The sequence below is a fragment of the Dendrobates tinctorius genome, unplaced genomic scaffold (genome assembly GCF_039654945.1).
Source record: "Dendrobates tinctorius isolate UK_male_01 unplaced genomic scaffold, ASM3965494v1 ptg000046l, whole genome shotgun sequence".
Taxonomy (NCBI): Eukaryota; Metazoa; Chordata; class Amphibia; order Anura; family Dendrobatidae; genus Dendrobates; species Dendrobates tinctorius.
In genome coordinates, this window is record NW_027361714.1 from 18,990,627 (window position 1) to 19,018,087 (window position 27,461).

General features: G+C 42.4%; 1 long non-coding RNA gene across 1 annotated transcript in view; it reads right to left on the reverse strand.

Annotated features, from left to right (window-relative positions):
* LOC141089607 (uncharacterized) overlaps positions 1-27,461 on the reverse strand; it is a 112,188-nt gene that overhangs the window by 23,774 nt on the left and 60,953 nt on the right. Inside the window, exons 3-4 of the long non-coding RNA XR_012232340.1 lie at positions 17,598-17,627; positions 15,698-15,727 (exon numbers count right to left, since the gene is read on the reverse strand). This is a non-coding gene — a long non-coding RNA (uncharacterized lncRNA). The remainder of the gene's footprint in view (positions 1-15,697; positions 15,728-17,597; positions 17,628-27,461) is intronic.

Sequence of the window (27,461 nt, forward strand, 5' to 3'; positions counted from 1 at the left end):
CCCATTTCTTAATACCATGCATTGCCCCCTCTAAAATTAATGACAGCTTGAAGTCTTTTGTGATAGCTGTGGATGAGGTTGTTTATTTTCTCAAATGGTAAAGCTGCTCACTCTTCTTGGCAAAAAGCCTCCAGTTCCTGTAAATTGAGATCTCACCAAAGTGGCTCAATGATATTGAGGTCAGGAGACTGAAATGGCCACTCCAAAATCTTCACTTTGTTCTGCTGTAGCGAATGACAGGTTGACTTCACCTTGTGTTTTGGATCGTTGTCATGTTGCAATGTTCAAGTATGTCCCATGTGCAACTTTCAAGCTGATGATTGCAAATTTGCCTCCAGTATATGCTGATAACATGCTGCATTCAAATTTACTTCAACTTTGACCAAGTTTCCTGTGCCTTTGTAGCTCACACATCCCCAAAACATCAGCAATCCACCTCTGTGCTTTTCAGTAGGAATGGGGTTCCTTTCATCATAGGCCTTGTTGACTTCTCTCCAAATGCAATGTTTATGGTTGTGGCCAAAAAGTTCAATTTTGGTCTCATCACTTCAAATTATCTTGTTCCAGAAGTTTTGAGGCTTGTCTCTGTGCTGTTTTGCATATTGTAGGTGAGATACTTTGCGGCATTTGCACAATAATGGCTTTTTTCTGGTGACTCGACCATGCAGCCCATTTTTCTTCAAGCGCCTCCTTATTGTGCATCTTGAAACAGCCACACTGTTAGTTTTCAGGGAGTCCAGTATTTCAGCAGATGTTATTTATGGGTTTTCTTTGCATCCTGAATAATTTTCCTGGCAGTTGTAGACAAAATTTTTGTTGGTCTACCTGACCGTGGTTTTGTTTTTACAGAGCCCCTGATTTTCCATTTGTTAATCACAGTTTGAGCGCTGCTGACTGGAATTATCAATTCCTTGGATATCTTTTTGTATCCCTTTCCTGTTTTATACAGTTCAACTACCTTTTCCCGTAGATCCATTGACAATTCTTTTGCTTTCCCCATGACTCACAATCCAGAAATGCCAGTGGCTGGATGAAAGATGCAAGAGTCTGTCTGGATCCCAGAAACTCACTCAGCTTTTATGCACACACATTGATTACAAGCACACAGGTCACAGCTGAAAATTTTCGCTTTAGTGGCCATTCAATCCCATTTGTCTCAACTTCTGCTACATGTTATCAGGCCAAAATCACCAGGTTATGTGAGCTTTTGATCAGGGTCATTTGGATGTTTTGGGTTGTCATTATGATTTAAAAAGAGAAAACACAGTAGTTTGAATATAAATTGCTAAACCCAACCACTAGCCATGATGAGTGGAGAAAAAGTTTTGGTGTTATCATTCATATTCTCTCAAAAAAAAGCCAAGAAAGCAAAAATTCTTCCTGGGTATATAAACTTTTGAGCACAACTGTATAACTAAGACCAACCTGTACTATAATGATGGGAAGAAGAAAATATGTAGAAGGCCTGGAGCAGTTCATGATTCAAAGCACACCACATCCTCTGTAAAACATAGTGGAGACAGTGTGATGGCATGGGCATGCATGGCATCCAATGGCACTGGATATCTAATCTTTATTGATGATGTAGCTGAATACAGTAGCCACCAGATGATCTCTGAAGTGTAGAGGGCTATACAGTGAAGGAAATAATTATTTGATCCCTTGCTGATTTTGCAAGTTTGCCCACTGATAATGACATGAACAGACTATAACTTTAAGGGTAGGTTAATTTTAACATTGAGAGATAGAATATCAAAAATAAAATCCAGAAAATCACATTGTATAAGTTCTAAAAATGTATTTGCATTTTACAGTGGGAAATAAGTATTTGATCACCTACCAGCTATTAATATTTCTGGCTCCTGTAGACCAGTTAGACGCTCCTAATCAACTCATTACCTGTATTAAAGACAGCTGTCTTACATAGTCACATTTATAAATGACTCCTGTCAATCAGTCAGACTCTAACCTATATAACATGGGCAAGACCAAAGAGCTTCATAAGGATGTCAGGGACAAGATCATCGACCTGCACAAAGCTGGAATGGGCTACCAAACCATAAGTAAGATGCTGGGTGAGAAGGACTCAAGTGTTGCAATAGTAAGAAAGTGGAAGAAATACAAAATGACTGTCAATCCACATCAATCTGGGGCACCATCCAAAATCTCACCTCATGGGGTATCCTTGATCATTGGTAAGGTGAGAGATCAGCCTAAAACTACAGGGGCAATTGTTAATGATCTCAAGGCAGCTGGGACCACAGTCACCAAGAAAACCATTGATAACACATTACGCCATAAAGGTTTAAAATCCTGCAGTGCCCACAAACTCCCCCTGCTCAAGAAGGCACATGAACAGGCCCATCTGAAGTTTGCCAATGAACACCTGGATTCTGATTCTGTGAGTGATAGGGAGAAGGTGCTGTGGTCAGATGAGACTAAAATTGAGCTCTTTGGCATTAACTCAAATCGACGAATTTGGAGGAAACGAAATGCTGCCTATGACCAAAAGAACACCACCCCAATTGTCAAGCATGGAGGTGAAAGCATTATGTTTGGGGGTGTTTTTCTGCTAAGTGCACAGGACTACTTCACTGCATCAATGGGAGCATGGATGGAACCATGTACCGTAAAATTCTTAGTGACAACCTTTTTCTCTCTGCCAGGACATTAAATATGTCTTGTGGCTGGGTCTTCCAGCAAGACAATGACCCAAAACATACAGTCAAGGCAACAAAGGAGTTGCTCAAAAAGAAACACATTAAGGTCATGAAATGGTCTAGCCAGTCTCCAGACCTTAATCCCATGGAAACCTTTTGGAGGGAGTTGAAGCTCTGAGTTGCCAAGTGACAGCTTCAAAATCTAAATGATTTAGTGATGTTCTGCAAAGAGGAGTGGACCAAATTTCCTCCTGACATGTGCGCAAAACTCATCAACTACAGAAAACATCTGGCTGTTGTGCTTGCCAACAGGGGTTTTGCCATCAAGTATTAAGCCTTGTTTGCCAGGGAGATCAAATATTTATTTCTCACTGCAAAATGAAAAATTAATTTATACAATTTATATAATGTGATATTCTGGATTTTATTTTTGATAACCTATCTCTCAATGTTAAAATTAACCTACTCTTAAAATAATAGACTGTTTAAGTCTTTGTCAGTGGGCAAACTTATAAAACCAACAAGAGATTAAAAAAAATATTTCCTTCACTGTACTTTCTGCTGAGATTCAACCATATGAAGCAAGGTTGATTTGACAGTGCTTCACAGTAGAAGCAGACAATGACCCACAACATACTGTGAAAGCAGCCTGAGTTTTTTTTAAGGCAAAGAATAGGAATATTCTGCAATGGTCGAGTCATTTAGCTCCTTTGAGCATGCATTTCACATGCTTAAAACAAAATTAAGGCAGAAAGATCAACAAACAAACAATAACTGAAGTCAGCTGCAGTAAAGGCCTGGCAAAGCAACCCAGGGAGGAAACCCAGGGTTTGGTGACGTCCATGGCTTCCAGACTTCAGGCAGTCATTGCCTGCCAAGTATACTTTACAAAGTATTTTAAATTAACATTTTATTTGTGGTAAAGTTAATTTGTCCAAATACTTTTGTGGCCCTGATTTGAGGAGGCTTTATAGAAAATGTTTATTGTCACAACTCTGTTGCTGGGTGTCCCGAGACTAGGGGCTCTTTCCCTGTCCCTAACACTAGGGGCACCCTAGCTTGCCCAGTTCCCTGGATTACTTCTAATGGTAAAGATGCCAGAGCCACGTACCTTGCCTTAGCTCCTGAATCTGCCCTCAGTCTGTACCCTTCCCCCACCCAGGGAAGAAGGGAGCAGTAGTATGCCGTAGTACACCAACCAGACTAACAAAGTAATACGAGCGGGGGTAATGAAAAGTACCAAACATACAAATATACTCACACATATATAACAGAGGAATGCTCCAGAGAGTGGAGGATGGGTTTAAACCAAAGTAAGAGAAGAAAGGGAATAATCACACACTCAAAAACCTAGCAACAGTCACAGATAAACCTACAAAATGCCTTCTCCTATAATAACCAACAACCTCCAGCCATGCAGCATAAGCTAGCTATGTCTGACAATGAGTGCTATCAAGGGCCTAGTTTATACAGGGCATGGGAGTGGTTAACAGAGCACAGCTGAGATCAATAAGGCTTCATGAGCTCTCAACTGAGCAGATTAACCCCCTGCATCACTAAAAGAAATTTACACCATTTAATAATAAAGTGAAATACTTCTAATCAGTGCAGGAGTATGAGAAATCAGAAACTGTGGTCTCTGGCTCCTCTAAGTTGCGGTAAACCCGTGGCAGTTATATTGCAGTTTAGTATGTAATCTGAACCTGAATCATGTCTCCAGCGTCTCCACATCAATTCTACAGCACAATGAACTAAAACCCCAGAAAACAATTGTAATTGTTCACCATTTTACCCTATTTGGATGTTTTGTTCACAGCACAATATATTGCAAAATGAATGGTGACATTCAAGATTGCAACTTGTCCCATAAAAATCCTTCATATTACTATGTCAAAGAAAAAATAAAAGAGTTATGGCACTTCAAAGAAGGAGAGGAAAAATGAAAGCACATAAATGCAAAATTGTTTCGCCATGGAGGACGTAAATAATAATAATTTTATTTCTATAGCACCAAGATATTCCACAGCACCTTGCAATTAAGCAGTGACATATACAAGTAAAGAGCTTTGCCACATTATTAAGCATATAAAGAAATACAGCTGTTCATTTGCATACAGTTGTTCTGGGTGTTTTGACCCACATCACTGCCAAGCAGGGCCGGACTGGCCATCTGACAATTCTGGCAAATGCCATAGGGCCTGCCTGGTCCTGGTCCACCTCATCTCTTACATTGTTATTAGAATCTGCATCCCCAAGATGCCCATACTGTAAGCAGTTGTGACGGAGCACAAAGTCGCTGGCTCTGTCATTTTCTCCATCAGATTGTGGGTATCCCTTCTGTCTGCGAACTCCTGGAGGCCAGCACCAAGAGGGGACATCGGTAGTGAAATGATGTCACTGCATTGTGCTGCCAGCATCCGCTGCGAGAATGGATAGCAGAGGATTCATGCCCTGAGGAGGATGAGATGTCTGGATTAGGTGAGTATTTTGGTTTTGTATGGACCAACATACAGTATCACGAACTGTTGGTGGGACCATCATACTAGATAGGGGGCTGTTGGGAGGACTATCATACTATACAGGGAGCTGTTGGGAGGACCATCATACTACATAGGGGGCTGTTGGGAGGAGAATCATGATATATAGAAGCTGTGAGGTGGACCATGAAAGGGGTATCATGGTCAGTGAGACTACTTAGAGGCTTCGGTAGGGGCAAAATGACTAGTTGCAATACATTTCCTTCTCTGTTTCTAAATGTTAGGAGATATGCTCTTCTTTGACTGATGAGATAGGACTTTTTCTATGGGGTACCTGTTATTTCTATGTATGTCAGTGCTCAGAAGCATTATTACAATAAATAGGAACTGAGGGTCATTTTTATGAGGAGGCATAATGGAGGGATTTTTATCATTTTAGGGAAAGCAAGGAGTCATTATTATTAATATAAAAAAGTACAGGGGATGTTTTTATTATTATAAGGAGGTACATGGTTATTAGAGATGAGCGACTTTGCCTTTTTTCGGGTCGAGTCGGGTTTCATGAAACCCGACTTTCTCAAAAGTCGTGTCAAACAAAATCGACCGATTATCGTGAAAAGTTGAAGGCCGACTGAAACATGAAACCCAATGCAAGTCAATGGGGAACCAAGGTCGGCAGGGAGTGGAGGACAGGAAACACACCTACAGTGCCCATTTTAATGCCAAAAATATCAATTATTATTAGTTAAGCTTGACAACCTTAATTTACTTTATAATAATAGTTACTCATTGAAAACTGGGGGTTATTTGGCTAAAGTTGTGGGGGGGGGGTAGGGCTGGCTCCAGATTTTCGTGAGCCCTGGGCCAAAGAGTGTCACTGGGCTCTTTTAACACATGCCACAATTCATGATCCTCTGATACGGCAGAGAAATAGCGGTTTAGTACAATGAAAAATACTTCACTTCTTACATCTCTTGATTGATATCCATTTTAAATTCTCCAATAGCTCCAAAAACGGACAGTATATTACTCCATACAGTATTATGGCCACCGCATAGTGCGCTATGCAGAGTAATGAGGCCCATATATTTCTCCATACAGAATCATTGGTCCCATATAATGTTTGAAACAGTATATGATGAGCTCCACATAATGCTACAGTATATGTTGGTCCCCATGGATAAAGCTCCACTGTGTTATGGGCCCAAATAATGCTCCATATATAATGGGCCCCATTTATAATGCTCCAGTGCATAATGGGCCCTGTAAATGCTGCTCCAGTGTCTGATGTCCACCTTTGGAATGCTCCAGTGTATGGTGGGCCTCATATATCATTCTCCAGAGTATAGTGCTCCCCAAAAATAGCTGTCCCAACATTGAAAACAATTAACTAAGCCTCCTCGCTAGGGAATCCCTGTACTAGTTTGGACTCCTCGTCATCCCCATCTTCCATCTCACTGCACTTGGACTGTTTAGGCAAAGGGCGTACAGACTTGATGTCACCGCACTCTCTGACCAGAATGTCACAGTCAGGAAACGCGGAAGACGTCACGGAGGTGGAGCAGGGAGAGGTAAGTATTTCAACTTTGCAAGTGCTGTGATCCTGAGTAAACAGGGGGGCCCACTCGTTGGCGATGGCACTGGCACAGGGCCCCTCATAGTATGGCGGTGTGTCTGACAGTGGGTGGGGGTGGGGGTGGGGGTGGGGACACTTTTGCATACTATGAGGGGCCCTGTACCAGTGTCGTCGCCCATAAGTATGCCCCCCCACCTGCTCAAGGAACCTGCACTTTCATCTGCACCTTCCTCTTTGTCACCGTGTAAGGTGGTAGAGTATGAGGGAAGGGGAACCTGAGTTTCATCTTGGTAAGATTCTGGCTGTGTAGAGTGCGAGGGGAATGTAGTGGTCTGGGTCAATGTACCAGCAGAATCATCTAGCAGTGGCTGGGCATCAGTGCACTTGTGGCGCCACCAGGAGTACAGTCACCACAGTGGCATTACCTTCCTCCTAGGGAGTGTGCTGTCATGCTTGGGAGGAACGAAGGATCTCTCTAGCAGTTAAACCAACACACAACCCAGTTCCCACTCCAGGCCAGCAGGGAGACCTCTGAACCTCACTGCTGAGGAGCTGCTCTCTGTGGTCGGGAGGAGGTAAGTTAGGGCAGTCTGTGAAGGGATGGGGAAATGTGTGGATGTGAGAAGGGGAGCCTGAGGATGAGCAGACTTAAGGCTCACTCCTAGCTGGAGCGCATGGTCGGGATTCCGGTCTCCGAGTTTGTAGAGACAGTGACGGTCCAGCAGCAGAAACCAGAGGAAGTAGCAGCTGTAAATGCTCTGTTCCCAACTAAGGCTCGGAGGCCCCAGCAGTGACGTGTGTGAGCCAGAAGGAAAAGGCTATGGCTGCCTGCAATACGAGAAAGTTCCAAAAGAGAGTCAACAGGGGGAACTTCAGTGAACTCAGTACTGCGAGTAGCTCAGATAAGCGCTAGAACGGAGACAACACTACCTATCTGCAGAGAGAGAATTCCAAATTTGTTTCCAGGCTGACCAACTATCTGTACTCTGGGTCCTGGACTGCACTTTTTTCTGTCAGGATTGATCCAGCAGCACTGAAGACTCGTTCAGATTACACACTAGCAGCAGGGTAAGCGAGCTCTAGTAAGGCATATTGTGCCAATTCAGGCCAGGTGTCAAGTTTACTGGCCCAACAGTCAAAGGGGAATGACCGGTGAGGGAGAACATCGATATGGGAGGAGAAGTAGTTTGTTACCATAGTTGACAACTGCTGTCTCCAGTCACTTTCGATCGATGCAGTATTACCAGTCGTGTGAGCGGTACTTGAAAAATCATCCCACAACATTGTCATGAAACCCCTGTGTCCAACACCACTTCGGCTGTGTGCACCACGAACACCTCTTCCATGTTGCCCCCTATGGCTCGTTGGAAAAACATTACCGCCGCTGTGTGCTGGGAATGCCTCAAACAAACGGTATACCACAGTTGCTTGTTTGTTAGCCAATATTAGCTCTAGGTTCTCCTGTGGCATGATGTTTTGGAATTTGCCTTTATAGCGTGGATCCAGGATGCTGGCCAACCAGTAATCGTCATCGTTCATCATTTTGGCAATGCGGGGGTCCCTTTTTAGGATCTGCAAGGCATAATCAGACATGTGGGCCAATGTTTCAGGTGTCAATGATGCACTGCGAGTGCTGGGTGGTGGAGTACTTTCTGGCAAATCAACACACCTACAGTCACACACAAACCCTGTACCTGACCTTGCCACACCAACATTTTTTCTTGCCCCCTGAGAAGCATCTTCCTCCCCAAAATAATCATCCCCATCATCCTCCTCTTCATCTTCCTCCACCTCATCCACGAGACTTCCCTGAGCAGACAATGGCTGACTATCATCAAGGCTTCCCTCCTCCTCTTCCTCCTCAGCTGCAGACGCCTGCTCCTTAATGTGCGTCAAAGTTTGCATGAGCAGACGCATAAGTGGGATGCTCATGCTTATGATGGCTTCGTCTGCGCTTACCAGCCGTGTGCATTCCTCAAAACACTGAAGGACTTTACAAAGGTCTTTCAGCCACGACCACTGCACACCTGTCAACTCCATGTCTGCTCTCAAAGTGCCTGGCCATGTATCCTCCCACAAATGCATTATGGCCTGCCTCTGCTCGCACAGCCGCTCCACCATGTGCAGGGTGGAGTTCCACCTTGTTGCAATGTCGATAATGAGGCGGTGGTTGGGAAGGTGGAGCAATCGCTGCAGCTTCTGCATACGAACGGAGTGTACAGGCGACCGGCGGATGTGCGCGCACAGTCTTCGTACCTTATGGAGCAGGGGTGTTAACTCCGGATAATTATTGAGGAAGCACTGCACCACCAGGTTCAAGGTGTAAGCCAGGCAAGGTATGTGTCTGAATTTTGAAAGGGCTATGGCTGCCACAAAATTCCGGCCATTATCACTATCCACCTTGCCTGCCTCAAGATGTAGACTGCCCAGCCATGACTCAGTTTGTCGCTGCAAGTAGTCGGCCAGTACCTCCACGGTGTGTCTGTCACCCAAACACATCATCTTCAACACAGCCTGCTGACGCTTACCACTAGCTGTTCGATAGTGGGACACCTCGTGTGATACACTGGCAGCTGCGGATGGAGTGCTTGTGCGACTGCGCTCTGTGGACGAGCTTTTGCTTCTGGAGGAGGAGGAGGGTCGAATGCCTACAGCCTACTGTTTCCGATACCGTGGGCTAGGCAGCACTGTCCCACCGCCACTGTCCCCTGTGGACCCTGTATCCACCACATCAACCCAGTGCGCAGTGATGGACACGTAACAGCCCTGGCCATGCCTACTGGACCATGCATCTGTTATGAGGTGCACCTTTCCACTCACTGATTGCTTGAGTGCATGGACAATGCGGTCTTTCACATGCACGTGGAGGGCTGGGATGGCTTTTCGTGAAAAGAACGACTGGGTAGGTCATAGCGTGGTACTGCGTAGGCCATGAGCTCGCGGAAAGCTTTGCTTTCAACCAACCAGTAGGGCATCATCTCTAACGAGATTAGTTTGGCAATGTGGGTGTTCAAAGCCAGTGTACGCGGATGAGAGGATGAGTACTTTCTTGTCCTACTCAGAGTCTCTGGTAGGGTGAGCTGGACTTGAGAGCTGCATATGGTAGAACTAGCGGTGGACATGATGGACTTTGAGAGGGTTGGTGATGGTGTTGGTGGTGTTGCTCATGGCCTAGATTCAGTTTTTCGTAGCAATAACATTGTGATTCCATGACTACTTTGCCCTTGCGATGACACCTCGACATTTGCTGCTGGTGGTGTGCTAACCGGTGGGCTTACAGTTGGGGAAGCGATGTAGCATTGCTGACTACCTTCATTCGGAGCAGGTGCACATTTGGTACGTGAGGTTTGGTAGTCCGTCCGTGCTTGCAAGTGCATGGTGGTTAAATGTCTAAGCATGCAACTGGTATTCAAATTTCTCCGATTTTTCCCTCGGCTAAAGGTCTTTGCACACTTCTTACAGATAACTTTTCTTGATCATAAGGATTTTGTTCAAAAAAGTGCCGCACTGCCCTCTTCCTACTATGGAAGACATTTTGAGACCTTTCACACTGTACTAATTTGATCGTCTGGCCAAGCTGTCCTGCAACTCTTTTGGTTTTTGTAATCCGTTTTTGGACTGCTACGATCATGCCAGATAACAGCTGCTGCGATGTCATTGTCTGCTGCGGATCCTCCTCCTCCTCTTCTGAGCTATTGGCAGCGGCACCCTCTTCCCCCAATGGATGGCAATCTGGGTCAACAACTGGGTCATCCATCACCTCCTCTTCAATTTCATGTGCACCTTCCTCTGTGTCACCGTGTAAGGTGATATAGTATGCGGGAAGGGGCACCTGAGTTTCATCAGGGTCAGATTCTGCCTCAGTACACTGCAAGGACAATGTAGTGCTCTGAGTGAATGTACCAGCAGAAAAATCTAGCAGTGGCTGTGCATCAGTGCACTCCATGTCAGATTCATCTTGGACTGGGGAATTCACGATTTGACTTGCTAACCCAGGCATGGTATGTGAAAAGAGCTCCATGGAGTAATCTGTAGTGTGGCCTGCCGCTTCCTTCACTTTTGGTCGGGGGGAAGGACACAAGGAATAGTGTTCTTCCTGACCAGGAGCCTCCACTGATGACTCAGTGCTTTTATTTTTTGAAACTTCAGAAGAGGAGGCGAGAGAGCTGGAGGCTGTGTCAGCAAGGTAAGCCAAAACTTGTTCCTGAAGCTCCAGCTTTAAAAGTGGTTGACCTACTCCCAGAAAAGAGAGCCTTCGAGGCCTTGTGTAGCCAGACGAAGACGCAGGCTCAACACCTCCTGCCTTAGGTGCTATTGTGCTTTTGCCACTACCAACAGATGCAAGAACACTGCTACCACCACCGGGACCAGCTGGCAACCCCCGCCCACTTCCATGGCGTCTTCCACCATACTTTCTTATTTTTGTGAAAATGTATCCAAAATACCACCAGCTATATGGTACTGTAGAACAAGGTAGAAGGTGTATCTACTATTGGTTAGAATTTGAATCTCACTATAGATTTGAGTACGCTGAACTATTGTCTCAGGCCCAGTAGAGATTACACCTCAATGTAACAGGCTGAAATTGGATGGTGTATGACAAGGTGGAGGGTGTATATAGTATTGGTGAGAATTTGAATCTCACTAGAGATTTGAGGATGCTGAACTATTGTCTCAGGCCCAGTAGAGATTACACCTCAATGTAACAGGCTGAAATTGGATGGTGTATGACAAGGTCGAGGGTGTATATAGTATTGGTGAGAAATTGAATCTCACTAGAGATGTGAGGACGCTGAACTATTGTCTCAGGCCCAGTAGAGATTACACCTCAATGTAACAGGCTGAAATTGGATGGTGTATGACAAGGTGGAGGGTGTATACAGTATTGGTGAGAATTTGAACCTCACTAGAGATTGGAGGACGCTGAACTATTGTCTCAGGCCCAGTAGAGATTGCACCTCAATGTAACAGGCTTAAATTAGATGCTGTATGACAAGGTGGAGGGTGTCTATAGGATTGGTGAGAATTTGGATCTCACTAGAGATTTAAGGACGCTGACAATGATGCTCTCAGTCCAAGTATGGACGCAGGGAGCCTAATAAGCAGGACTGCTGCACATACAAAAGGGTGGAAAAATGAACGCTTGGTTACTGTGTAGAAAAGAGGAAGAAAAGTATTTTTGCTTTTAAAAAAGAAGTTTGCACAGCAGTGTGCAAACAGCAATGCAGCTATCAGGGACCTTTATAAGGCAACCTAATAACCAACAGAGCTGATGCTCAAAAATAGAGCCTCCCCTGTCACTGCACACAAAGTGTTGTGTTGTAAGTGGAAATCGCTAACAGCAGAAGCAGTTTTTTGGTTCTTCTTCCCTGCCTAATTCTCTCCCTTATTCTGAATCAGTAGCAGCAACCTCTCCCTAATGCTAAGATTGGCAGAAATAAGATGGCGGTCAGCGTTCAAGCCCTTTTATAGCCCCTGTGACGCCACACAAAGCCAGCCAATCACTTGCATGCCCTTCTCAAAGATGGTGGTGACCGATGCCTATGTCATCGCATTGCCCACAGTGTGCGTCTTCCATCATTGGCTGGAAAAGGGCGCTGGAAGCATCTTTTGAAACGCGACTTTGGCGCTCTGGTCGCCGACCTCGTGGCCAACCTCACGCTATGGTCAGGTTTTGTTTCATGAAACCCGACTTCAGCGAAAGTCGTCGACTTTTGAATATGACCGACCCGTTTCGCTCAACTCTAATGGCTATTATTATAAGAGGTCAAGGGGATCATTTTTAAGGGAGGCACAGGGGAATTATTATAAGGTATCACAAGTTGTGGTTTGTATTGAGGTAGTAAAATGGGAGGAGGGTCCTGGAAAATCAATAAAGTGAAGATGTCTGTGTGTTAGATTTTGCAGGGATAAGTTATGGATGGAATAAGAGGTCATTGTGGTATGGACCGAATGCAAAGGAAAAGGGAAAATGAATGACAACAATCAGCGAGAGCGGCATTGGTGAGAATCTGCACAATACGAAGACAAATTTTCTGCAGAGCACTGGTGTAAAACTGATATCACCATTATATGGTCACTGTATGGCAGTAACATCAGTCCTAGTACAGTGTTTTCCATTAAAGTAATTGTCCAATCTTGAAGTTAAAGTCTGCAGTGACTCTATGCACCCTGGGACGATTCTCCGGTGCTGGTACTGAGCTTTGGTGATCTTGTCGTGCAGTGGCTTAACTTGAACTCCATGGGCCCTAAAGCAAAAGTTTTAATGGGTCCCCCATATATTGCAAGTCTTTAATACCACTGGTCTTTTTATACAGGTCAAAAGGACATTTGGGCCCCCCTGATCATGTTACTGCAAGTATGAGAATTGCATACATTTGGTTACGTACTAACTAGACGTGCACGGCCTCACTCAATACAAGTGAATTTAGCAAAACCAAGTACAATTAGTTAGAATGTGACCAGAGGTGTGAAATCATACACTGGCTGCTCCTAATGTCAGCACTGCAGAACTTTCACAATGGGAGCTATGAGGATTCAGAAGTCTGAAGTTACATAGGCTTTAACATCAATCCCTATAACGATCATTATGATAATAGTATTATATCTGCATATGCTGGTAATATTTGGTTATGGTTTGTTGGTATGTGTCTGTAATATTATTATTTTGATATTATAATTATTAAATCTTATATAGCAATATTATTGGTATTATTAGACATATTGATTTTGTAGTAAATATTTCCTCCAGGCAGAGTAATATTAGTAGTATATCCCATCTGGAGCTTGGGGGCAGGGAACAGCATGGGACTGTGTGATTTCAAATGCCAGGGCAGAATTTCAGTGCCAGTCCGCCCCTGGTGCCAAGTATGATTCTGGTTAGATGGTTTAGAGACTTTGGGTGGGGAGTCAAAGGGAAAAAAACATCCACAAAGTGGATGTCAGGGCAAACAGAAAAGTTATCTTGATGCTTGATGTAATAAATAGTACACTAAGTGATACTCACTTTCCAAACAAAGACAAACCCTTTAAGGAATCTGGATATCAAGTAAAATCCCTGTATGTAGCCAGCACTGCTGTATAGAAATTCTCATAGATGTTATATATAAACTAGATGTGGGCCCAATGCTATCGCATTAGGAGGGCAGTGTGTGTGGGTGTGTTTTCAGTTGTTGCCTGTCCACTCACCTCCGTGCAGTCACAGTTGGCAGGAAAGATGGTGGTTTGCGGCCTGTGCTGTAGATGGGGTGCAGTGCCACCAAAGGGCACCCCATCTCCAGCACAGGCCGCAAATCACGTTCTTTCCTGCCGGCTGTGACTGCACAGAGGTGGGTGGTCAGGCAACGGCGGGATCCGACATGTGTTGTCAGGCGGTGGGTCCTGGTGGCAATCTGGTGGCTGGTCCTGGCAGCGATCCAGCGGCGGGTCCTGGTGGCGATCCAGCAGCGGGTCCTAGCGGCAATCCGGCGGCGGATCCTGGCGGCAGTCCGGTGGCGGGTCCTGGTGGGGGTCTGACGGCAGGTCCTGGCGGCGGGTCCAGCGGCAATGGTGGGGGGTCCGGCATGGGTGCCTGCTGGTGGGACTGCAGAAGGACCTGGTACCACCAGCGGGTGCCATATTGGAATACCCATCACTTGGGTATTCCGATATGGCGGTCGCCGTACTTCCGATGCGGCGCGGTGGATTGTGATATTCGAGGACATCATGACGGAAGTGGATGACGGACAATTTTAGGTAAGTATATAATAGATGACTGCTTTATAGAGGTAATAAAAAAGTTACAGGACAACGTGTTTCGACTCCTACACCCTGGAGTCTTCTTTAGGTCATTCAAATTTTTTAATACATATTCCTTTAAGGAATCTGCCAAGCTGGTAAAGGTAAACTTATAGACCTTGCAATTTACCTGGACTTTATGTCCTATGTCATGTGACATGGCAATAGTGACCTATAGGATTGCTACTTCCAATAGTTGGCACTGGAGAACCCATTCTCTCACTTTATGAAGTGGCAATTTACATATTTTAGTTCCTAGGGAATGGCATGGCCTATATGTTTGCCTAAACCAAGTTGGTGGTCTCCTTAATGAGAAAATTTATTCCATAATCTTCTGTCGAATGCTTTTTACCCAACCAACCAGTCTCTTGCTTTGCATTACAGAGAGGCGAGAACACAGACACACACAATTTCCCGTGGAAAGTCTCTTTAAAGAGTTAACATTTACTTATTTTTTGCTACTTTGAAAAGATAACATTAGGGATTCTATATGAAGAGGCTATTTATTATAAAAGGGTGATATGACTAAATTAGTAAATTTCCACAATTGACTCTAAATAAAATGCTAATAATTTGCTTTCATTTGGGGAGCAAAATACAGTTTGCCACATATGACATTGTTGACACCAATAAGCTGCAAATGAGATTAGTTATGTTAACTGCAATATATTGTATGGACACTAGATGGCAGTCTTGATTTTTAAATGTTCACATCTTGGCTATAATAATGAGAATTATTTATATGCGAGGAACTGATCCAACAGTAAATGCTCTGATTTGTATCATCAATCTGAATATAAGAGTAGATTACAGGTAGGCACACATACAAGTAATGATATTTTTTCCATTTAATTCCTCAATTTTTTAAATGAAGTTTTAAAAAATGGTCCTTTATTCCTTTACAGTGTGCTGGACCCACTTTTCATCCAGGTGTCAAATTTTACAATCTTTGTTGCATCCATTTTTCTAGTATGAAGAATAAAAATCTTCTGCTGGTTAAACAGTAGTGAAGGGCATGCGAAAAGGCACACGGACAGCACACGCCCATATAACAAGTTCGTCTGAATGAACACTAAGGTTGGTGACTTTATTTTAATTATATTTGTAGGGTTAATTGGAATAAGTCAAGTATAAAACCAGAAAACAGAAGTGCAGCCACTACAGGAGCAAGTAATCTTAAGCTACTGCAAAGCATAAGCTCGGCTTACTTTTTCTTGTGATTGTCTTCAGATCTATGGCTGAAGAAAAAAGCAGGTTAATTAATTGAATCACTGGGATCATCATTAACATCTAATAGAGTGCATTTTTTTGTCATTTAGTATATGGAGTAAACTGAATGTACTTAATATATTTCTGTCTTATGTTCATGCTACAACTTTTACAGACGCTTTGCAGTTATGTATGTTGTGATATACAGTAGATTTATAACTATCTAGATCAATATAATTTACTGCAGACGTGGGCTCACAGGCCATATTCGATTCATTGGCTGTTCCGGCATGGCCTGCAGCCGCAACTTGCCGCCATCCCCCTTCTTGATTCCATGGGTATGTGTATCATTGGGAATCAGATACTGGTGATTACATCGGTGGAGCAGGGAGCCATCTACCTCCTCTTCAGCCATGCAGCCTAGGCGCCTGAGTCTCAGCAGCGGTCACAATGACGTCACAAAATTACACCTGGTGTGCAGGGGCCTAGTACACATGTTGCACAGACTGGAGCAGCACATAAAGGTTTAGCTTTAATTTCTTTATTTTTCAGGCAGAAGTCCTGGGATACTGTAGCGGGCATCATACTATGTGTGTGAGATTGAGTGGTCCATCCTACTGTGTTTGCTGGACTCTGGGGCTTTTCATAATACAGTGCCTTGCGAAAGTATTCGGCCCCCTGGAACTTTTCAACCTTTTCTCACATATCATGCTTCAAACATAAAGATACCAAATGTAAACTTTTGGTGAAGAATCAACAAGTGGGACACAATTGTGAAGTTGAATGAAATTTATTGGTTATTTTAAATTTTTGTGGAAATTCAAAAACTGAAAAGTGGGGCGTGCAATATTATTCGGCCCCTTTAATTTAATACTTTGTTGTATCACCTTTTGCTGTGATTACAGCTGCAAGTCGCTTGGGGTATGTCTCTATCAGTTTTGCACATCGAGAGACTGAAATTCTCACCCATTCATCCTTGGCAAACAGCTCGAGTTCAGTGAGGTTTGATGGAGCCCCTGGAAGAAGCTAGTTGTGAAACACGCGTTGGGGTGAGGAGGCTGCGCCTTCTTTGTCACACATCATACGCTTCAGGTACAGTTACCATTTGATTGTGTTTAATTTCCTTTTTCCACCTGCAGCCTATTTTCAGTGTAGTTTTAGGTTTTGATTATCACAGGTACTTAGACATTTCTTTTGTAATGTTACCGCTGTGAATATATACTTTTGTACACTTCTCACTGAATTTCGGCATTGTTAGTATGTATTTTTAAATATTGCATCATTTGCACAAATGGTTTGTATTCGGTACCTTTATGTGACATTGGCTATAGTTAGGCGGTTGAGTGCCTGTTACTGGGCATTATTGTTTATTTTTACAATTTTTTAATATTCATTAATAAAAAATGATTTTTTATTGTTCTTTGGATCTCTTCATTTTTTCGGCAAATTTGTAATATATAAGTCTGAAGATTGTGTGTTTATAACTTGTATTAAGTGTAGCACTCTAACAATGAAAACACTGCAAAACTGAAATTTAAAAAAAAAACGCTTGGGTTTATTGCTTGTTGCTTGGGTTACTGGCCACCTGTGTAATCTCTCAGTGGTGACTGGTTTCATAGGCAACGAGCACAGCATGTGCAGTTTCTTTGCTATATCGCTAAAGCTGGCTGGATCACTAGATCTGTCCTTCTCCAAGTCTATAGCAGCAGAGCTGCTTGTTCTTACTGCAGGCCCACACTGTCAATAATTATGAGCGCCATTTAAGATGAAAGATGAGACAAACACTGTAATTTCTACCAGTATATGATGATAGGAAGGAAGAAGGGTGAGAAACATATGGGACTAAACAGGTTTTGGAGCATGAGATAAATTGATCTGAAAGCCACTCACAGAGCTTACCTGGTTTCTTTACTTCTTTCTTTTCTTTAGCTGAAAAAAATACAATGCAAATTTTAAAAGCATATAAATGGGATGAAAGAAAACTGCAGTGCTTGTTATGGCATTGTTCTTCTATGCAGGATTCAGGTTTAGGCCACGTTTAGTATTTGGTCAGTATTTTACATCTTTACTATGGTGTAATGGCAGAGAATCGGCAGGTGAATAATCACCTTTTTTTTTTTTTTTTTTTTTTTTAAAGAACATGATGGACCATGAAAGACATGAATATGTCCTTTAATGTTGAGGTGTGTGTTTAAACAGGAATCGCTTAACCTCTTAAAGGCAAGGGGTATTTCCATTTTCACATTTACATTTTTGGCTCCCCTTCTTTTCTAAGAGCCATAACTGTTTTATTTTTCTGTCAATATGACCATTGGTGTTACCATATCAGAAACATGAAAAAAGAAAAAAAATTCTAAGTGCGGTGAAATTGCAAAAAAAAGTATCACAAAATGTTTTTTTTACCATATTCGCTAAATGATAAAACTGACCTGCCTGATTCCCGAGGTCATTACGTATTCGTAGATAACAAACATGTCTAGGTTCTTTTCTTATTTAAGTGGTGAAAAAAAATCAAAAATTTGAAAAAGAAAATAAAAAAATTGCTTTTTTTGACACCTTTAGGCTGGGTTCACACGTAGTGGAACTCTCGCGGAAATTACCGTGAGAATTCCGGAATTCCATTCCTCGGGAAAATTGCATTTTAAATTCCCGCTATTTTCCCGCAGAAAAACTAGCATTTTGCAAGCATAATTAGCTTGCAGAATTGCTAGCATTTTCCAAGCGATCTGTAGCATCGCTTGGAGAACTGATTGACAGGTTGGTCACACTCGTCAAAAATAGTGTTTGACGAATGTGACCAACTTTTTACTATTGAGGCTGCCTATGCGGCATCAATAGTAAAAGATAGAATGTAAAAAATAATAATAATAAAAAAATATTGTTATTCTCACCTTCCGACATCCCGTGCAGCCTTCCCGCCTCTCTCCACGCTCCCGATCCCAGTAGTCCTTTGCGACAATTACCGCAATGACGTCTGTTCTCAGGGGATCGCGACGTCTCGTGGTCATTCGTGATGACGTCGCGGGAATGACCGCGAGACTTCGCGATCCCGCGAGAACGGACGTCATCGCTCGCAAAGGCTTACTGGGACCGGGAGCGTTGAGATAGGTAGGAAGGCTGCGTGGGACGTCGGAAGGTGAGAATAACAATATTTTTTTTTAAATTCTAGTTTTTACAGGGATATGGTACCCAAAGCCCGGAGGACAGTCTCCTCTCCTCCGGACCGTGGGTACCATCCGCAAATGTTCTGCTTACTTTTCGCATGGTGTGCACAGCCACATGCGGAAAGTAAGCAGAACAATGCATTCGTATGGTGCGGGATCGCCGCAATTCCGCAAAATTAATAAGCATGCTGCATTTTTTTCTGCGAAGCGATTCCGTCGCGGTAAAAACCGCAGCATTAGCACAGCATTGTGCAATCCCATAGGAATGCATGGGATGCTTATTTTTCGCGGTAAAACACGCGGAAAATACCGCCGCGGAAGCGTGAAAAAAATGGTACATATGAACGAGGCCTTATCATTTCCAATTTTCCAGGATCTGGGGCTGGGTAACGGCTTATTTTTTGGGCGCCGAGTGTAAGTTTTTATACATACCATTTTGGGATAGATACAGTGTTTTCATCACCCATTATTGCATTTTATTGCAATGTTGCAGGGAGCAAAAAATGGTAATTCTGGCCTTTAGATTTTGTTCTTCTTGTGACTTTTACCGATCATATTAATTCTTTTATTTTGATAGATTGGGTGTTTCTGAATACGGTGATACCAAATATGTATATCTTTTCATTTTTTTCTATTGGTTTATTTTGAATAAGGCAAAAGGGGGGTGATTTGAACTTTTGTTTTTTTTTAATTTTTTTTTTAAAATTTAAACGTTTTACTCGCTTTAATAGTCTCCATGGGAGGCTAGAAGCTGTGTTCTTTTGATCAATTGTGTTACACATAGCAGTTCGGCAATGAAAACCACAGGGGTTTCCTGCAGACCCCAGGCTGTCATGCCAACTCATTTCAGCCCCGTGATCATATCAGATCAGCAGTCATGTACCGGAAGAGATGTGGGTTCAGCGCCAAAGCCAGCACCAAAGAGGGGAAGGCAACCTATGAAGATAAACACGTCATAGGTCGTTAAGGGGTTAAACCAGCTGATCAAAAGTGTAAAGCCATGTTCACACGTTCAGCATTTGGTCAGTATTTTATATCAATATGTGTAAGCTGAAACCAGTAGTGTGTGAGAAATACAGAAGTGGTGACATGTCTCTATTATACTTTTCCTCCAATTATCCCACTCCTGGTTTTGGCTTAAAAATAAGGATGTAAAATACTGACCAAATACTGACCGTGTGCACGTGGCCTTAGTCTATTTACAATTTGGGTAAAACACATCGGCCATAATTTGTGTATGTTTGAAAAGATGAAATCCCCATTCTGCATGTAGTATGTGTATTCTAGAAGAGCATTTGTTCTGTCATCTTTCACGTACATACTTCACACTTCATTCTGAAATTTCTCATTTCATATATCATTTTAACTGAAAATACATCCAATATTACCTTAGTTCTTACAAAATGGATTTGAGCAAGTCACAGATTTTGATGAAAAAAAGGAAGCAGGTATGACACATGGAAATTGAATGCCTTCCATATCCAAACGCTTAGTCAAGAGACTTTAATAACATTTGAAATGTGTTTCAGCTGATAAAACATGTGGAAGATGAATGCGGAAATATTTTATGATTTCAATTTGTACTGAACGCTTGTTAAAAGCACCTTCGTTAACTTATGTTATAAAGCTGAGAAGAAATTCAGCGTTCACTGGATATTCAGAATTTGCGTCATTTTCGAGATGGCCAGGTTATCTTGTTAAGACATTCTCTAGGACATTTCTCTGAGGTGTGCTCAGCATTTAATGTTTGCTGAGCAATACATGTCAAAAAAGTAAATGGAAAAGAAATGATCTGAAGAGATGACAGCAGGAAGAGATAAACGTCTTAAATAACATTTTCAATAAGCCGCACTTATTTCTCTATTTCTACTTCTAACTTGGACTCAAAGAAAGTTACACAGAGTGCAAATGAAAGTTGTACACCCAAAAGAGAACAGCAAATCCATATATTGATCAGCGGATAATACAAACCTTCTCTGGCCATAGGTCAGAGATGAGAACATGAATCTGACGTTTCAAGTCCAGCCATCTTGGGCATCTCTATAAATTGCTTTTTTTCCTTGTTATGTGAGGAGTTAGAATTAACACTAAATGTACGTGTCCTGTTATCAATGCTTCTGATTTTTGATTAGGAGCCAATAATTACAGATGACTACAGGAGTTAACAAATCCTCCATTCATCAATGACCCTTTTAAGCTAAAGCACCCTTTCTTTAGTAATATATATATATATATATATATATATATATATGATTAATAAACATATACAGCTCTGGCAAAAATTAAGAGACCACTGCAAAATTTTCAAATTGTCTGATTTTCTCTTTATAGGTATACTAGTTGAAGAGCCCGGCGCTGCCCGGGCATAGTAACTAACTTTGGTTAGTTATAGCAAATTATAATTATCCTCCATCCCATAGTCCCATGCCCATATACCCATCATACATATCCATGTTCCCATAGGCCCGTGCCCATATACCCATCATACATAACCTCCATCCCATAGTCGAGTGCCCATATACCCATCACACATCCTCCATCCCATAGTCCCATGCCCATATCCCCATCACACATCCTCTATACCATAGTCCCATGCCTATATACCCATCATACATATTCGCCATCCCATAGTCGAGTGCCCATATACCCATCACACATCCTTCATCTCATAGTCCCATGCTCATATACCCATCATACATATCCGCCATCCCATAGTCCCGTGCCCATATACCCATCATACATATCCTCCATCCCATAGTCCAGTGCCCATATACCCATCACACATCCTCCATCCCATATTCAACCATTATGACATCATAATGAGTGGCGGGGCTTGCAACCTATGATGACATCAGCGTCGCCATGGCGACCATTATGACATCATAATGAGGGGCGGGGCTTGATACACACACACTTTTTCCCCATTATGTAGATAGGGGCAAAATTGTTTGGTGAATTGGAACGGACGGGGTTAAAATTTTGCCTCACAACATAGCCTAGGACGCGCTCGGGGTCCAGACGTGTGACTGTGCCAAATTTTGTGGCTGTAGCTGCGACGGTGCGGATGACAATCCTGGACATACACACATACATACATACATACACACACTTGAGATTTATATATTAGATTTTTGAGTAAAATGTAATTTGCTCTTTTATTCTATAAACTACTGACAACATGTCTTCGAATCTCCAAGCACTAAATTTTGTATTTATTTTCAGAAAATGAGAAATGTTCCAAATAGCAAAAAATGCAGTGCTTGCGGACCTAAAATAATGCTAAGAAATCAAGTTCATAATCATTTAAAAACAACAATACTAATGTTTGAACTTAGTAAGAGCTCAGAAATCAATATTTTGTGGAATAACCATGATTTTTCATCATAGCTTTCATGCGTCTTGGCATGCTTTCCACCAGTCTTTCACACTGTTTTTGGGTGACTTTATGCCACTCCTTGTACAAAAATTTTAGCAGTTCTTCTTTGTTTGATGGCGTGTGACTATCCATCTTCCTCTTGATTACATTCCAGAGGTTTTCAATGGGGTTCAGGTCTGGAGATTGGGCTGACCATGACAGGGATATGATGTGGTGGTCCTTCATCCACACATTGATTGACTTAGCTGTGTGGCATGGCTCATTGTCCTGCTGGAAAAACCAGTCCTCGGAGTTGGGGACATTGCCTGAGCAGAAGGAATCAAATGTTTTCCAGGATAACCTTGTATGTGGCATGATTCATACGTCCTTTGCAAAGATTATCCTGCCCAATTTCAGCCTTGCTGAAGTATCCCAGATTATCACCGATCCTCCAAGAAAATCATCACGACCGTGAAGCAAGGTGGGGGAAACATCAAACTTTGGGGTGCTTTTCTGCAAAGAGCTTTAAAGATGAGTCGTGACTGGTTCTTACAGCATGGCAATGACCTAAAGCACACAGCCAGGGCAACAAAGGAGTGGCTCTGCAAGAAGCATTTCAAGATCTTGGAGCGACCTAGGCAGTCTCCAGATCTGAACCCAATAGAAAATCTTTGAAGGGAGCAGAAACTCAATGTTGCCCAGGTACAGTCCTGAAACCTGAAAGATCTGGAGAAGATTTGAATAGGGGAGTGTACCAAAATCACTGCTGCAGTGTGTGCACACTTGGTCAAGAACTACAGGAAATGTCTGACCTTTGTAATTGCAAACAAAGGGTTATGTATAGAGTTGAGCGATACCGTCCGATACTTCAAAATATCGGATCAGAATGGATCGGCCGATCTTTAAAAAAAAGTATCGGTATCGCCGATGCCGATACCGGAAGTCCCATTCAAGTCTATGAGACTTCCGGTATCGGAATTGGAAAAACCCTTTCCTGCCCTTGTACAGCCTCTCAGGGGTCTGTACGGGCCTTCCGGGGGTCTGTGCCGGCCTGCCGGGGGTCTGTGCCGGCCTGCCGGTGGGCTGTGCGGACTGCCCGGGGTCTGTGCACCCTGTGAGGGTCTGTACCGGCCTGCCGGGGGGCTGTGCCGGCCTGCCGGGGGGCTGTGCTGATGTCCGGGGGTCTGTGCAGGCATCGTCCGATGGGACTACAAGTCCCATCGGGCGATGCCTGCTACCATGACAGTGATTGACACATTAGCCAATGATGGGACAGTAGTAGTCCCATCATCCGGCTAATGTGTTAAATGTAAAAAAAAAAAAAATACTACATACATACATACTACATGCATGCTACATACATACTACATGCTACATACATAGTACATATATACTATATGCATGCTACATACATACTACATGCTACATACATACTACATACTACATATATACTACATGCATGCTACATACATGCTACATGCTACATACATACTACATACATACTACATGCTACATACATATTACATACATACTACATATATGCATCATACATACTACATGCTACATACATACTACATATATGCATCATACATACTACATGCTGCATACATACTACATATATACTACATGCATGCTACATACATACTGCATGCATGCTACATACATACTACATGCATGCTACATACATACTACATACATACTACATATATACTACATGCATGCTACATACATACTACATGCTACATACATACTACTTACATACTACATGCATGCTACATGCTACATATATACTACATACATACTACATATATACTACATGCATGCTACATACATACTACATGCTACATACATACTACATACATACTACATGCATGCTACATACATACTACATACATACTACATGCATGCTACATGCTACATATATACTACATACATACTACATACATACTACATATATACTACATGCATGCTACATACATACTACATGCTACATGCATGCTACATACATACTGCATGCATGCTGCATACATACTACATGCATGCTACATACATACTACATACATACTACATATATACTACATGCATGCTACATACATACTACATGCTACATACATACTACATACATACTACATGCATGCTACATGCTACATATATACTACATACATACTACATATATACTACATGCATGCTACATACATACTACATGCTACATACATACTACATACATACTACATACATGCTACATACATACTACATACATACTACATGCATGCTACATACAATACATTCGTACAATACATACATAGACATACAGTACATATAACATAGAGTAACATACTTACCAATACTTGTCACATTGTTCCCCGAAGCCATTGTCGTCTACGGAATAAATATTAACATAACAAACCACAAAAATACTCACCCATGATCCGAAGCAGTCCACGAGTGTGTCCCACGACGATCTTGGGTAGAGAACTGCAGCATCAGCTGATGCTGCCGCTCTCTACGGGCTGCAGGAATCCAATGACGGAAGGTAGGTATCCTTCCGCACTGTATTCCTCCGCTGAATTTCCCACACAGCTTTTACCATAAAGTGAGACTAGGGACTTTTTTTTTTTAAGTGGCGGAGGAATACAGTGCGGAAGGATACCTACCTTCCGTCATTGGATTCCTGCAGCCCGTAGAGAGCGGCAGCATCAGCTGATGCTGCAGTTCTCTACCCAAGATCGTCGTGGGACACACTCGTGGACTGCTTCGGATCATGGGTGAGTATTTTTGTGGTTTGTTATGTTAATATTTATTCCGTAGATGAAAATGGCTTCGGGGAACAATGTGACAAGTATTGGTAAGTATGTTACTCTATGTTATATGTACTGTATGTCTATGTATGTATTGTATGAATGTATTGTATGTAGCATGCATGTAGTATGTATGTAGTATGTATGTAGTATATATGTGGTATGTATGTAGCATGTAGTATGTATGTAGCATGCATGTAGTATGTATGTAGTATGTATGTAGCATGTATGTAGCATGCATGTAGTATATATGTGGTATGTATGTAGTATGTATGTAGTATATATGTGGTATGTATGTAGCATGTAGTATGTATGTAGCATGCATGTAGTATGTATGTAGTATGTATGTAGCATGTAGTATGTATGTAGCATGTAGTATGTATGTAGCATGCATGTAGTATGTATGTAGTATGTATGTAGTATGTATGTAGCATGTATGTAGCATGCATGTAGTATGTATGTAGTATGTATGTAGCATGTAGTATGTATGTAGCATGCATGTAGTATATATGTGGTATGTATGTAGCATGTAGCATGTATGTAGCATGCATGTAGTATGTATGTAGTATGTATGTAGTATTTTTTTTTTTTTTTTACATTTAACACATTAGCCGGATGATGGGACTACTACTGTCCCATCATTGGCTAATGTGTCAATCACTGTCATGGTAGCAGGCATCGCCAGATAGGACTTGTAGTCCCATCGGACGATGCCTGCACAGACCCCTGGACATCAGCACAGCCCCCCGGCAGGCCGGTACAGACCCCCACAGGGTGCACAGACCACCGGCAGGCCGGCACAGCCCCCCGGCAGGCCGGTACAGACCCCGGGCAGTCCACACAGCCCCCCGGCAGGCCGGCACAGCCCCCCGGCAGGCCGGCAGAGACCCCCGGAAGGTCCGAAATGACGGCGCATCATGATGCGCACACACCGTGCATCATGATGACGTCATTTCGGCTGTCAATCAACTTTGAACTTCCGATTCCGATGCCCGATATTGAAAAAATATCGGATGTCGGTATCGGAATTCCGATACAGCAAGTATCGGCCGATACCCGATACTTGCGGTATCGGAATGCTCAACACTAGTTATGTATCAAATGTTAAGTTCTGTTTTTCTATTGTATCATATACTCAAATGCTTATTTCATCCAATAAAATGCAAATTAATTATACAAAAAATCATACAATGTTATTTTCTGGTTTTTTTTTTTAAGATTCTGTCTCTGGCTGTTGAAGTATATCTACGATAAAAATTTTAAACTTCTCCATTCTTTGGAGGTGGGAAAACTTGCAAAATCATCAGTGCATTAAATACTTAATTTCCCCACTGTATATATCATATGTATTACAGGGCAAACATTTGCCTTTTATTTGATTATTAAAAAATTAAATCAATTGATACGGTATAGATACATTCCAAATTCTACCAACCATGATGTCCTTTTCCATTGATTGTTCTCTTCGTATGATGTGTCCAAGGTAGGCATGTAAACTTGGTGATCCTTCTTTTAACCCCTTTCCTACATTAGACGTACTATTCCATCCATGTGACCTGGGATCTAAGCCCCAAGGACGGAATAGTACGTCTAGCGCGACCAGCTACGCTCATGGGGGGGAACGCAGCTGATCGTGGCCGGGTGTCAGCTTATTATCACTATTATCACTTGTTTTACCTGGCACTATGTGTCAGGGGTGGTCATGGACCACCCCCGACACGATTACCTCTGGCACACTGCGATCAAACACGATCGCCAGCAAAGCGCCAGCATGAGGAAGCCTGCAGCACTGCCTGTGACAGATCACTGATCTGTCACAGCGATCTGTGATGTGACAAATCAGCGATCTGTCACGTGACAGTTATGTCCCCCCTGGGACATTGCAATAAAGTTAAAAAAAAGAAAATGTAAAAATAATTTATAAAAAATTGCGAAATAAATTTAAAAAAAATATTCCCTAATAAATTCATTTTTTGAAAATAAAAAACAAAACAATAAAAGTACACATATTTGGTATCACCGCGTCCATAACGACCCGCCCTATAAAACTGTCCCACTAGTTAGCCCCTTTATTGGATGCCTTAAAAAATAAAAATAAAAAACGAAGCAAAAAATAAAGCTTTATCATCATACCGCCGAACAAAAAGTGCAATAACGCGCGATCAAAAAGACAGATATAAATAACCATGGTACCGCTGAAAACGTCATCTTGTTCCGCAAAAAACGAGCTGCCACACAGCATCATCAGCGAAAAAATAAAAAAGTTATAGCTCGCAGAATAAAGCAATGCAAAAATAATTTTTTTTTATATAAAGTTGTTTTCATTGTATAAAAGCGCCAAAACATAAAAAGAGACATAAATGAGGTATCGCTGTGACCATACTGACCCGAAGAATAAAACTGCTTTATCAATTTTACCGCATGCGGAGTGGTGTAAACGCATCCC